At 40.9% G+C, this 14,110-nt stretch overlaps 1 pseudogene; it reads left to right on the top strand.

Annotated features, from left to right (window-relative positions):
* The first annotated feature begins 5,770 nt into the window (after positions 1–5,770).
* LOC109564583 (small ribosomal subunit protein uS14-like) lies at positions 5,771–5,949 on the top strand (annotated as a pseudogene).
* The last annotated feature ends 8,161 nt before the right edge of the window (positions 5,950–14,110 follow it).

Here is a 14,110-nt window from a genome sequence, read left to right as displayed (position 1 = left end):
TTAAAAACCTGGAAATAGAACTGCCTTATGATCCAGCAATCCCACTGCTGGGCATACACACTGAGGAAACCAGAAGGGAAAGAGACACGTGTACCCTAATGTTCATCGCAGCACTGTTTATAATAGCCAGGACATGGAAGCAACCTAGATGTCCACCAGCAGATGAATGGAGAAGAAAGCTGTGGTACATATACACAATGGAGTATTACTCAGCCATTAAAAAGAATGCATTTGAATCAATTCTAATGAGGTGGATGAAACTGGAGGCTATTATACAGAGTGAAGTAAGCCAGAAAGAAAAACACCAATACAGTATACTAATGCATATATATGGAATTTAGAAAGATGGTAACAATAACCCTGTATATGAGACAGCAAAAGAGACACTGATGTATAGAACAGTCTTTTGGACTCTGTGGGAGAGGGAGAGGGTGGGATCATTTGGGAGAATGGCATTGAAACATGTATAATATCATATATGAAACGAGTCGCCAGTCCAGGTTCGATGCACGATACTGGATACTTGGGGCTGGTGCACTGGGACGACCCAGAGGGATGGTACTGGGAGGGTTCAGGATGGGGAACACACGTATACCTGTGGTGAATTCATGTTGATATATGGCAAAATCAATACAATATTGTAAAGTTAAAAAATAAAATAAAATATTAAAAAAATCAAATGGAAAAAAAAAGTGATACATGCCTTAAATATTTATCTCAAATTAAAGCTAGAAACATGTATTCACTAACCTATAACTATTCTTTTCTTTGAGTATGAATATGATGATTGTTGTAGTCTTTTTTGCTTAAACCACATTCACAATATGAAATTTCAGGATTTGCTTCAGTGATACAAAAATTGTAAAGATGCCAGAGAAACCATCTGTGAACAGAATTCTAGAATTTTTGCATTTTGTTTGTCTGTTGCCAGTCTTCACAGTCCTTGCCCACACCTCAATCAACAATTTTTTTCATTATCTGACTTTATGGAATCTCTCACAAAGACTCAATTTTGTTTTCGCAGAAATAGCTTTGTTTTTATACTCATATTTCATTGGTTTATCTTTATTTAGTTAAAAATGTCATTATAGTAACAAGTCCAATTATCAAATCAAGGTTTGGAAACAACTGATTCTTGGTACAAGCTAACTGGTGGGAATAAAAATATGCATGGGTACAGCAGACAATTTCTAGCTGCAAAGGCATGCTGTGAACATCAAGGACTTGGGGAGGTAATACAGCAAGAGAAGCTGACAACAGCTACTAGAAGTCCACCACCTAGGTTTAGATTCCCACCTATTAGCCATTTGAGCTTAAATAAGCAATACTTCTTGCATCATATATATTGAAGGCAGAAGGAGAAGAGGGCAACAGAAGATGAGATGGTTGAATGGCATTACCAGTCCAATGGACATGAACTTGGGCAAGCTCCGGGAGATGGTGGGGGATAGTGAGGCCTGGCATGCTGCAATCATGGGGTAACGAAGAGTCAGACACAATTTGGCAACTGAACAACAACATATATATATATGGAGATAATAATATATCTACCTCATAGAATCCTTATAAATATTATTAATGTATGTCAGAATGCTTAGCTCAGGGCCTGATAAAGTGCTATGTTAAGTGTCGGGTACTATATTTTACTGAAGGAATAAGCTGCATAAATGAAGATAAATGAAGGGATTACCTAGAACCTTGCAGAAAAAGTTGTTAGATCCTCATCTCATATCTTGCTGCTACTGCTAAGTCACTTCAGTCGTGTCCGACTCTGTGTGACCCCACAGACGGCAGCCCACCAGGCTCCCCCGTCCCTGGGATTCTCCAGGCAAGAACACTGGAGTGGGTTGCCATTTCCTTCTCCAATGCATGAAAGTGAAAAGTGAAAGTGAAGTCGCTCAGTCGTGTCCGACCCTCAGCAACCCCATGGACTGCAGCCTTCCAGGCTCCTCCATCCATGGGATTTTCCAGGCAGGAATACTGGAGTGGGGTGCCATTGTCTCTTCCGAATCTCATATCTTAAACAGAAATAAATTCAGGATAATTAAGTAAATAGATATAAACCACGAAAAAAAAAGTTTGGATAAAAATTATCTCATTAAAGATGCATAGGGGACTTCCCTGCTGGGCCAGTGGTTAAGATACTGTCTGCCAATGCAGGGAACATGGGTTTGACCCCTGGTCTGGTAAAATCCCACATGCCATAGGGCAACTAGACCCTGCACACCACAACTGTTGAGCCCAACGCCCTACAGCCTGTGCTTAGCAATAAGAGAAGACACCACAGTGAAAAGCCTGGGCACAGCAACAAAGAGAGTAGCCTCTGCTCACCTAAACCAGAGAAAGCCTGCACACAGCAACAAAGACCCAGCACAGCCAAAAACTTAAAAAAAGAGAGCTTGCATACCGCAACTAAAGATCCTTCAAGTGGCAACAAAGATGAAAGATCCCAAGTGCCATAGCTAAGACCCAGCACACCAAATAAATATATATATATATTTTTTAAAAAAGATGTGTAGAGAGTTTTTTCAATAGAACTATAAACATAAATTTATAAACTTGGCTATATAAATTTTTAGACTTCTTTATGTTTAAGGAAAAAAAACAGTAGTCATGTATGGATGTGAGAGTTGGACTATAAAGAAAGCTGAGCATAGAAGAACTGATGCTTTTGAACTGTGGTGTTGGAGAAGACTCTTGAGAGTCCCTTGGACTGCAAGGAGATCCAACCAGTCCATCCTAAAGGAGATCAGTCCTGGGATTTCTTTGGAAGGAATGATGCTGAAGCTGAAACTCCAATACTTTGGCCACCTGATTTGAAGAAGTAACTCACTGGAAAAGACCCTGATGCTGGTAAAGATTGAAGGCGGGAGGAGAAGGGGCCGACAGAGGATGAGATGGTTGGATGGCATCACCGACTCAAGGAACATGAGTTTGAGTAGGCTCCGGGAGTTGGTGATGGACAGGGAGGCCTGGCGTACTGTGGTTCATGGGGTCGCAAAGAGTCGGACACAACTGAGCAACTGAACTGAACTGGACTGAACTATCTGCCTGAAATCTATTTCCCATTCTTAAAGTAGTAGGTCCCTGACCTTAATAAAGCCCCTCTCCCCTCTCAGTTCATGTAACTGACATGGCATGACATCATCCCCAACCAGTTAGAGCATGACCATGGCTATTGGCTCAGGAATGGCCATATCACTAAAATCAGACCAGTGAAGCCAAGCAAATCTCAATTCTGAGATACTTACAGGAACTTGTGGAAGAACAGTTGCTCATCTGGACTTGGGGTTGAGAGGGTGTTGGGGGAAAAGGACAGAAGACACAAATTACCAATAAGGGGAACAAGTGAGTAGACACCACTATGGATTCCTTAGGCATTAAAAAGTAATAATGGAACATTATGAACAACTTATGGTAATGTTTTTAACAACTTAGATAAAATGTATAAATTTCTGAAAAGACAAACTACCAAAACGGAACTTCCCTGGTGGTCCAGGGGCTAAAACGTGCTTCCAGTGGAGGGGACCCAGGTTCAAACCCTGGTTCACATGTCACAACTAAAGATTCCACATGCCTGATAAGGGGTTAATATTCAAAATATACAAAGAAGTCATAAATCAATAGCAAAAAAGATAAACAATCCAATTTAAATGGGCAAAGGGCCTGAATAGACATTTTTCCAAAGAAGACACACAAATGGCCAACAGGCACCTGAAAAGGTGATTCACGTGATTAATTATCAAGGAAATGCAAATCAAAAGACAATGTGGTATCACTTCACACCTATTAGGATGCCTCTCACTATAAAGAAAAGAGATAACAAATGCTCTCAAAGATGCGGAGAAAAGAGAACTCTTGTGTACTGTTGGTGGGAATGTAAACCAGTACTATCACACAGAAAACAGTACAGTGATTCCTCAAGAAATAGAACTAGCATAAGATTCTGCAATCCCACTTCCAGATACAGAACCAAAGGAAACAAAAATCGTTGTTTCAAAAGTATCTGCACTCCCACGTTCACTGTAGCATACTCACAACAGCCAAGGTATGGAGACAACCTACGTGTCCACTAACAGATGAATGAATAAAGGAAATGTGGCATATATAAACAACGGGCTATTATTCAGCCTTTATCCTGACATTTTTGACAACATGGATGAACCTGGAGGCCATTATGTCAAGTAAAATAAGCCAGACAAAGACAAACACTACATTGTATCACTTACATGTGGAATCTTAAAAAAAAAAAAAAAAAGGTTGAACTAATAAAAACAGATAGTAGAAAAGTGGTTGCCAGGGGCTGAGGTGGAGAAAATAGGGAGAGGTTGCTAAAAGGCTAAGGCTGCTGCTAAGTTACTTCAGTCGTGTCGGACTGTGTGTGACCCCATAGACGGCAGCCCACCAGGCTCTCCTGTCCCTGGGATTCTCCAGGCAAGAACACTGGAGTGGGTTGCCATTTCCTTCTCCAATGCATGAAAGTGAAAAGTGAAAGTGAAGTCGCTCAGTCGTGTCTGACCCTCAGCGACCCCATGGACTGCAGCCCACCAGGCTCCTCTGTCCATGGGATTTTCCAGGCAAGAATACTGGAGTGGGGTGCCATTGCCTTCTCCATGCTAAAAGTCTACAAACTTTCAATTATAAGATGAATAAAGTATGAGGATCTAATATAATGGGGTGAATATAATTGATAACACTATACTGTGTAATTGAAAGTTGCTAAGAGTGTAGAACTCCATTACTTTGGCCACCTCATGCGAAGAGTTGACTCATTGGAAGAGACTCTGATGCTGGGAGGGATTGGGGGCAAGAGGAGAAGGGGACGACAGAGGATGAGATGGCTGGATGGCATCACTGACTCGATGGACATGAACCTGAGTGAACTCCGGGAGTTGGTGATGGACAGGGAGGCCTGGCGTGCTGCGATTCATGGGGTCGCAAAGAGTCGGACACGACTGAGCGACTGAACTGAACTGAACTGACTGAAGAGTGTAGAACTTACATGTTTTCATCCAATAAAAAGGTAAATATATAAGGTGATGAATATGTTAATTAACTCTGGGGGGGGGATCCTTTAACAGTATACACATCTATCAAATCATCACCTCTGTACACTTTAAATACCTTGCAATATTGTCAATTATACCTCAATAAAAAGGAAAAAAAAAACACACGAGGGAGGGAGGGTTGAGAGAAAGTAAAATGGTCTTTGTTTGCAAATGACATAATCATCTATGTAGAAAATCCTAAGGAATCTACCCCAAAATGTTCCTAGAATTAATGAATAAATGTAGTAAGGTTGTAGAATACCAGATTTTTGTGGGGAATCATATGGTCATGGTGGTTTAGTCACTAAGTCCTATGTGACTCTCAGGACCCCACTGAATCTTTGCCAGTCAGGAATCTAACCCATGTCTCCTGCATTGCAGGCGGATTCTTTACCACTGAGCTACCTGGGAAGCCCTTATAGAGAAGCCTATGATACTACCTTATATGCTAGCAATAAACAATTAGAAGTTGAATTAAAAAAAAATTTACAACAACACCAAAACATATGAAATACTTGAAGGGGTAAATTAACAAAAGATTTTTAAGACTTGAATATGCAAGCCTGAAAACAATAAAACCACTGAGAAAAAATTAAAGGCTTTAATAATAAAAGGAGAAATACACTCATGAATTGCAAAACATTATTATTATTAAGATGTCACCTCTCATAAATTGCTGGTGAGATTATAAATTGGTACAATTTCAGCCTTGTTGAAGCCAAGAGAATAACATGGATCACCAGCAGCTCTACTGGAGCCATCTGAGACAATTCGGCCAGGGTTCTCACTCTTGCCAGGTCTGCTCAAACCGGCATGGTCTGATCCAGAAACAGGCCTCAATATGTGTCCCTAGAGTTTCCGCCAGTACACGAAAGACATCGGCTTCATTAAGTTGGACTAACTGAACTTCTTTAAATGGATCATCCAGCACAGCTACCTTATGCAGAAACAATACCAGCGCTTTGCATATAAAAGTTTTTAAAACTTCAAAAATAAATAAATTGATACAATTTCATATTATCTAAAGAAGCTGAAGATCTGCATAACCCATAACCTACTAAAACCACCAAACCCAGCAGGTACCCTGGAGAAATTCTTACATGTGTGTCCAAGAGAGTTGTCCAAAAACACTCACAGCACACTTCTAGAAACTGGGGGAAGAAACTGGAAACAATTCAAATGTCTCTCCACAAAGTAAAGGATAAAGCAATGTTATATAATAGGATAGTATATAGCCACGAAAAGAATGAATGATAGTCACACATTTTAAAATGGATGACTGTCAGGAACATAATATTGCAGTCAGAAAAGAATATACACAATTTGATGCCATTTATATAAAGTTCAAAAATGTACGAAGATAAAAATGTACTCTTTAGGAACAATACTTCCCATCCCTCTGCCCACTGGTTCCAGCATTCTCAGCCTCTGGGTGCCTCCCTACCTGTCCCTTTATGATGCCACCAGCATCTGTCTTAAAAAAGGAATTTAGTCCTTTCCCAGCGTCTCCAGGCTTTAATTCCCACATGCTGCTCAACAAACAACATTCTTAGGATATACCCTTTTTATAGAGCAATAGGGATTATAAATGGTAAATTAATGTTCCTTCCCATTTTATTATTACACCACACTGCAGACTTCTATGTTAGTGCCCAACTCACCTCCTGCAGTGCTTATCCTTTAGCTTTCTCTAACATTCCATTAGGTACTTACAAGTCACACTATTTTAGAAATCTCAGAAACTTCACATTGCTCATGTAAAGGGTTTAAGGCCTTCAGTACTAGAAAGTTAATTACAGACATAAGGTGTATATAGTATCTAGCTTTGTTCACACCACAAACCAACTAATCCAAATTCCCTTGGTATGAAATATTCATTCATTCATTCATTCAGCCAATCAGCCATCTATGCATTTGTAACCAATATATCAACTGGTCCACCAACCCATGGAGATATGTGGCTACATGTGCTCATATTTTTTTTTCCAGCTAATTATGTAAGCGTCCATTTTCTGTATTGACATCAGTTCTAATATCTGTTATTGGACCTACCTGTTTCTCCCCTAAAGGGTCCCTGAATTCCAGTCCTTACATAGAAAGACGGTTGGACAAGAGCCCACTCTCAGGCCCTGGATGGGACCCCCTCCCTACAGTAATATTACAGAGTTTTAACAGTTAAGTGAAATCATTCTTTGCTTGTTCCTTGGAAAAGAGTTGACTTATTATATTTTGGAGAAGGAAATGGCAACCCACTCCAGTATTCTTGCCTGGAGAGTCCCGTGGACAGAGAAGCCTGGCGGGCTGCTGTCCATAAGATCACACAGAGGCGGACACAACTGAAGCAACTTAGCATGCATGCATGCATTGGAGAAGGAAATGGCAACCCACTCCAGCGTTCTTGCCTGGAGAATACCAGGGACAGTGGAGCCTGGTGGGCTGCCATCTATGGGGTCGTGCAAAGTCAGACACAACTGAAGTGACTTGGCAGCAGCAGCAGCATTATATTTCACCTCAACAACCTGGAGAGAAAAAACTTGAGCAAAGATCCAGCTAGATCCTCAGTCTGGAAGGCTCTTTCCTTGTCAGAAGGCTCCTCCTTAAGAGGATGGAGGTAGGAGCCCAAGGAGTGGCTCTCCTTCCTCCCTGTGCTGATCACAGTGGCTGCCTTGGAGTAACCCTGGAGAGAGGGGAAACAAGAATTGGGCACAGAGAAAACACACTAAGACGCTAATTCAAGTTCTCTTCATAAACACAGTCCTGAATCTTGACTCTGTGGATGACATCTAGGTGAAACCTTCCCTTTGGGTGAAGTGTGCCTCCCTCCAGCGGAAGAAGGGAGCCTCACTTCACCCTGCCATCCTTAGAAATAAGCACTGTGTTCAGTGGCTTTACGTGTAAACAAGACCTTGCAATCATTCATTATTTGCCCCACATTTTTAATGTATTCATTTAATGTAAAATAATTCCCAACCTGTGGAGCTAAATACAAATCATAACCAAGATATATTTTAAAAGATTTTCCAATGGTCTGTTTATCCTTCTTAATCCTCCCTATCTTCTTGTCTTTTAGGTCATCTACCCCTTTGCTGTCCAACTTACTGGAAGGAGAGAAAAGGAGTCAGTGCCGGAAGAAGACGTGAGGGTAGGTAGTTTCTAACTAAACTTCTGCAGACAGTACAAACCAGCATTAAAATGGTGATGCTGCCGATGAAGTTATGTAGCATTTCCTAAAAAGGCCTCTTATCAATCAACCAATAATTATTTACTGAGTCCCTGCCATATGCCTAACATTCAATCACTCATTCAACAGAATTTTGCACTGCCAGGAGCTGTGTTAGGGACTGAAATGCAAAAATGAGTAAGATATGGTATCTACTCTCCAATAGTTCTTTTCTGAAATAAATAAATAACTATAAGACCACCAATTCATACAACTGAAGAATAATCTGTATTAAATTATGTGCACTAGAAATGCATGTCCATAGACAGTAGAACTCAGTGGACTGAAATTGTAAAGATGAAAAAAAACAAAAACCTTCTTAAAGGAGGAAGTGTCTGAAAAGAGCTTTGAAAGAGAAGTAAATAATAGATAAGCACAAGAAAGGAGGGAAGGCACCCCAGACTGTGGGAACAGCTTTGGCAAAACCAGAGGCTGAAATAGGCTTGAGATGCTTTGGGAGCAGCAGGGAAATGGAAAAGACAAAGTAGGCTCTTCATTAGCTCTGCAAACCAGTTTAAACCTCTTTCCAAAGGAATGGTGAAATTGTGATAAGATATTGTATGTGGGTTAAGAGTCTTTTAACTGTGGCAGCTTATAATTAAACCATTGTCTCTAGTCATTGTTAGACAGCTACTGAGAAAAGCCAGCTACCCCATGCTAATGTATAACTTCTTTGTTTCATGCAAAATAGTCAGCTCCAGTCTGAAAAAGAGCTGTGTGCCTCTATTCAAGTAGAAATGAATACCTCCTTCTGGTTGGATAATAAAAACCCAGGGCTTTCAAGCTCACAGGGCCTTTCCTGGACACACAGTCAGAGAATCATGTAATTTTCTCTCTTTTCCTTCTATGTATGTGGAAAAAGAAGCAAAAATGCTCTGCATGCAGGAAAGTCAAGAATAAGCCAAGACCTGGCTGTCCTCACGCAAGGAATCATGCAAGCAGATGCAGCCACCGATCACAAAGGCAAAGAACAATATCAAGATACACTCCTGAGGAAAGGAAAGGAGAAAAAGGACTTTCAAAAAATCAAAATGAAAGGAAATATAAGGGAAGGGAAATCTAAATCACCAGGAAATGTGTCTGTCTATAAAATTAAAGTTCAGAGAGAACATGTAAAGATTGCGTGCTAAGTCACTTCGGTCATGTCCAACTCTTTGCAAGCCTAGGGACTGTAGCCTGCCAGGCTCCTCTGTCCATGTTTTCTCCAGGCAAGAGTACTGGAGTGGATTGCCATGCCCTCCTCCAAGGGATCTTCCCCAGATAAAGATTATCCAATCCCAATCCTTTTTATCTCTGACTGTTACTCACACTCCTGAATTTTCTTCAGGAGTGATGAGAAAAACTGAAGAATGAATAGGAGAGGCCCAGAAATGAATTTTGCTTTTTTTAATATCAAAAATAAAAATCCTTGACACTAATAATTAGTTAGCTAGCCAAAGTTTTTAATGTTGTCCACCCTAATGAAGCAGAGAAGGCAACGGAACCCCACTCCAGTACTCTTGCCTGGAAAATCCCATGGATGGAGGAGCCTAGTAGGCTGTAATCCATGGCATTGCTAAGGGTCGGACACGACTGAGCGACTTCACTTTCACTTTTCATGTTCATGCATTGGAGAAGGACATGGCAACCCACTCCAGTGTCTTGCCGGGAGAATCCCAAGGATGGGGGAGCCTCGTAGGCTGCCGTCTATGGGGTCGCACAGAGTCAGACATGACTGAAGCGACTTAGCAGCAGCAGCAGCACCCTAATGAAGAAAGTGAAAAGGGACTTCCCTGTTGGTCCAGTGGCTAAGACTTTGCACTCCCAATACAGGGGGCCCGGGTTCAATCCCACATGCTGCAACTAAGACCTGGTACAGACAAATGAATAAATATTTTTTAAAAGAGGGTAAAGAAAATTCAGGAGTGATGAGTAACAGTCAGAGAAAAAGAGGATTGGGGTTGGATAGTCTTTATTTCTAAACATGAGCGTTTCTTAATGGTGCAATCTGTTATACTAACCATTAGAGTGAGTAACTGAAACATCCTACAAAACCTTTTCTGAGCTTTCACAGTAGAAAGGATCCTCTCAAAAATGACCTATTATGGTAGGAAAAGTAGAGTATATGTATGTGAAGGATCCTTAAAGAGTCTGGAGCTCTTATGTTGCCAGTAGGAATGTTCAACAGTCTTTAATAAAGATAAATATAAACTTACCACATAATCTAGCAATCCCACCTTTAGATGTTTACCCAGAGGAAATAAAAAAGTATGTCTACTCAAAGACTTGTATGCAAATGTTCATAGAAATTTACTCAAAAATAGCCCTAACCTGGAAACAACCCAAATATCAACTGGTGAATAGATAAATAAATCAATGGGATACTCATACTGTTAGGGAAAACACAGTGACTGAAATACCCTACCCTGGCCAAGCACCATAGTAACCATTTGCATGAGTTATTTTACGATGGGAGGCCCTGGTAAGGAACACAGAACTAACAAGTTACCACTAACCAGAAGTATTCAGGAAAGTTTAAAAGGAGATGCCATGTGTCCTACCAACCTCCCAGAATCCTCACTGGAATTCTTGGTGGAGCAATGCATCCACCACCAGGAAGGACCTTGAGCCAGAATGACTGGCCAGAGACAACCCAAAAACTAATCCCATTATAATAAAACCCAAGACTGCAAGCCATGTGGCAGAGTCCTCCTGGGTTCCCTTACCCTCCTGCTCTCCTCCCAGGCACCCTTTCCCAGTAAAGTCTCTTGCTTTGTCAGCATGTGTCTTCTCGGACAATTCATTTCCAAGTGTTGGAACCCAATCTCGGGCCCTGGAAGGGGTCTCCCTTCCTCCAGCAATACCACAGAATGCTGTGCTTGCATGCATGCTCAGTTGCTTCAGTTGTATATGACTCTTTGCAACCTATGAACTGTAGCCCACCAGGCTCCTCTGTCCATGGGATTCTCCAGGCAAGAATACTGGAGTGGGTTGCCATGCCCTCCTCCAGGGAATTATCTGGATCTAGGGATCAAACTCATGTCTGCCTGCATCTCCTGCATTGCAGGTGGATTCTTTACCCACTGAGCCACCTGAGAAGCCCCATGGAATGCTACTCAGCAATAAAAAGTTATAACTAATGATATAGGCAGAAATATGGACTCATTTCAAAAGCATTTGCTAAGTGGAATAATCCAGACACTAAAGACTACATACTGCATGATTCCATTGATGTGACAGTCTGGAGAAGGCAAAGAGTACAGAGATCAGATTGATGGTTACCAGGGGCTGAGGATAGGAAAAGGGAATGGGTTCCAAAAAGGAGGGAATATTGGAAGGAGTTATGGAACTCTTCTATATCTTAATTTTGTGTGTGTGTGTTGTATTTTGAGAACTTTTCTCTGCCATGTGGAAGGTACACATATTGACAGCCAACTGAATAGACCAAGATTGTGAGCAGTCTTTTTTCTGACTGTGCCAACTCTCAGGGGCTTTTTGAGATCTTAACCATCATTGCATCAGCTATACAGTGAAAGCCTTTCCTTTCTTAGACTATCCTGGGGAATAAATTTTCTGGATCTTGTATCTGTGGCATCCTTCGTGATCTCTTGTGGGGACACCTCTTTTATCTTATTGGTTTGATTCACTATTAAGATATATTTTGACGTGTCTGAACCTCTCGACCCCATCTTTGTAGTCTCTTGCTTTAGTTTCTTTCTTAGCCCCGCCGTGCACGTTCTCGGGACCTGATCGACTTTGCCGGCTGGCTCCGGCAATATTTCATAAATGGCCAGATGACAGATCATTTACACTGGAGAAACTTCTAAACTGGTAAATTTTTAAAGAGCTCTCATCATAAACAGCTGTTTTATTGGTGGAAAAAAAAGTTAAATAGTGGGAAAATATATATATAATGGTTAACCTAAGAACTCCTTTAATTTGGAAAAAATGGTTTGAGAATCTTTATTTGTGGTCTCTGCTTCTGCTCAATGAGTCTTATCGATGCTAATAAAAAAATTAGGATAATTAATATTAACTAGGTTTATTAGCAGGGAAGTAAGAAAAAACTTAAGTCTAGAGACTTTTTCCCAACAAGGTGGAAATTTTAAAAGAACTCATCACAAAAGTATAAAAATTTTTAGATGATTATTAAGAAATGAAATAAATAAAATAGATGTTAATAGGATCAAAAACAAAAAGTTTTGATACAACACTGCCTAAGGTCGAATGAGTCAAAGTGAAGTGAAGTAGCTTAGTCATGTCCGACTCTTTGCCACCCCGTGGACTGTAGCCTACCAGGCTCCTCCATCCATGGAATTACCAGGCTCCTCCCTCCATGGGATTCTCCAGGCAAGAATACTGGAATGGGTTGCCATTTCCTTCTCCATGGGATCTTCCCGACCCAGGGATCAAACTCTGGCCTCCCGCATTTCAGGCAGACGCTTTAACCTCTGAGCCACCAGGGAAGCCCCAAATGGGTCAAAGGGACCCTCTATTGGTCCCTCACTGTGTGGTCAGTCCATTCAAGACGGCTGTTCTTTTGCTCTCTGTGCCTCCCCTAATTGACAATCTGCTTTACCTGTACCCTACTCACGCGAACCTCCTTACCCCTTAGACCAGAAAGCCTCCACCTGCTAGGAAGGAAAACATCTGCCTTCCTAATGGTTGTTAACCTGAGGGGCTATGAGGGATGTGCCCCAACTGCTGGTTTCCCTGGTAACTGATGAGCCAATCCAATATCAATTCCCCCTATAAATGGTAGCCTCCTTCTACCCACAGCAGCAAAGATTGCTGTTGTGTCCTGCCTGCCACAAACAGTGGGATATCACTTCAGGAACTTGTTTCAGGTATGGAAGATCTCCTGTCTATTAAATCGCTGATATCTCTTGTCACTATCTTGGGGCTATTTCTTTGGTCTCTTGAGGCTGGACAACTACAAGGCTTGCAGGCCCACGGAATGCAACCCAATGCCAACTTTAAAAGGCCCCAGACAAGTCTGCTCTATTCACCCCAGTTTAAATATTATTTATATTTAAAAGACTGGAAGAAAATTATGAGATACCTGGCCAATAATTTCTTGGGCCAATTAATCAAGTGAAAAAAATTAAGAAAAAAAATTTTTTAATTAAGTGGAAAAAATTAACTCTTTGATCAACCAAAGAGTTGGATTGGGGACCCCAGAGCCTTATTATGTAAAATGGTCAAGATAAAAAGGATGGTTTCTGGACTCCTTGTAAGAGTAAAGCTTGTTGATGGGATCTTAATGGAGAATAAAGTTAAAAGTATAAAAGCTGATAGAATTGAGATAAAAGCTTATGAATATTGGCATATTTAAATGGGCTTTATATAAGATGGCTACATCTCTTTGTCTAATTATATTGTGGGATAGACATTACATCTTATTGGGGAGTTCTCTTCTGCCTGGTACTATAGGACAGGGCATATGAATCTGATCCTCAGGAAAATCTAATTAAACACACTAAAGGAAATCAATAGGGTTATCTGGTGGTGGTAGTTTAGTCACTTAAGTCGCGTCCAGCTCTTTGTTACCCCCATGGACACCTAGGCCTGCACAATATAAAGTAAAGACTGGGAGCAATATTCAGGGGCTAATAAAGGTGATCACAGAGATTTGCTCTGGATTTAGCCAGTGAATTCAGAAAGAGGACCTTTGTTAAGTGCCTTATGCAAGCTTTTGAATGCATGATAAATTAAACCCTAAAATTCTATAACATAGAACTCTGAATTTCAGTTCAGTTGGAAATCCCATTGATACTAAAAAAGCAATAAAAGAAAATATGGTGGGGCAAATCAATCCTTCAATATCATTTAGGCAGCAAACCACTTCTTTGGAGAATTAAAA

This window comes from Bos indicus, chromosome 10 (genome assembly GCF_029378745.1).
Source record: "Bos indicus isolate NIAB-ARS_2022 breed Sahiwal x Tharparkar chromosome 10, NIAB-ARS_B.indTharparkar_mat_pri_1.0, whole genome shotgun sequence".
NCBI classification, from domain to species: domain Eukaryota; kingdom Metazoa; phylum Chordata; class Mammalia; order Artiodactyla; family Bovidae; genus Bos; species Bos indicus.
The sequence above is the reverse complement of the archived record's forward strand: the minus strand, read 5'-3'. Positions and strand labels throughout refer to the sequence as shown.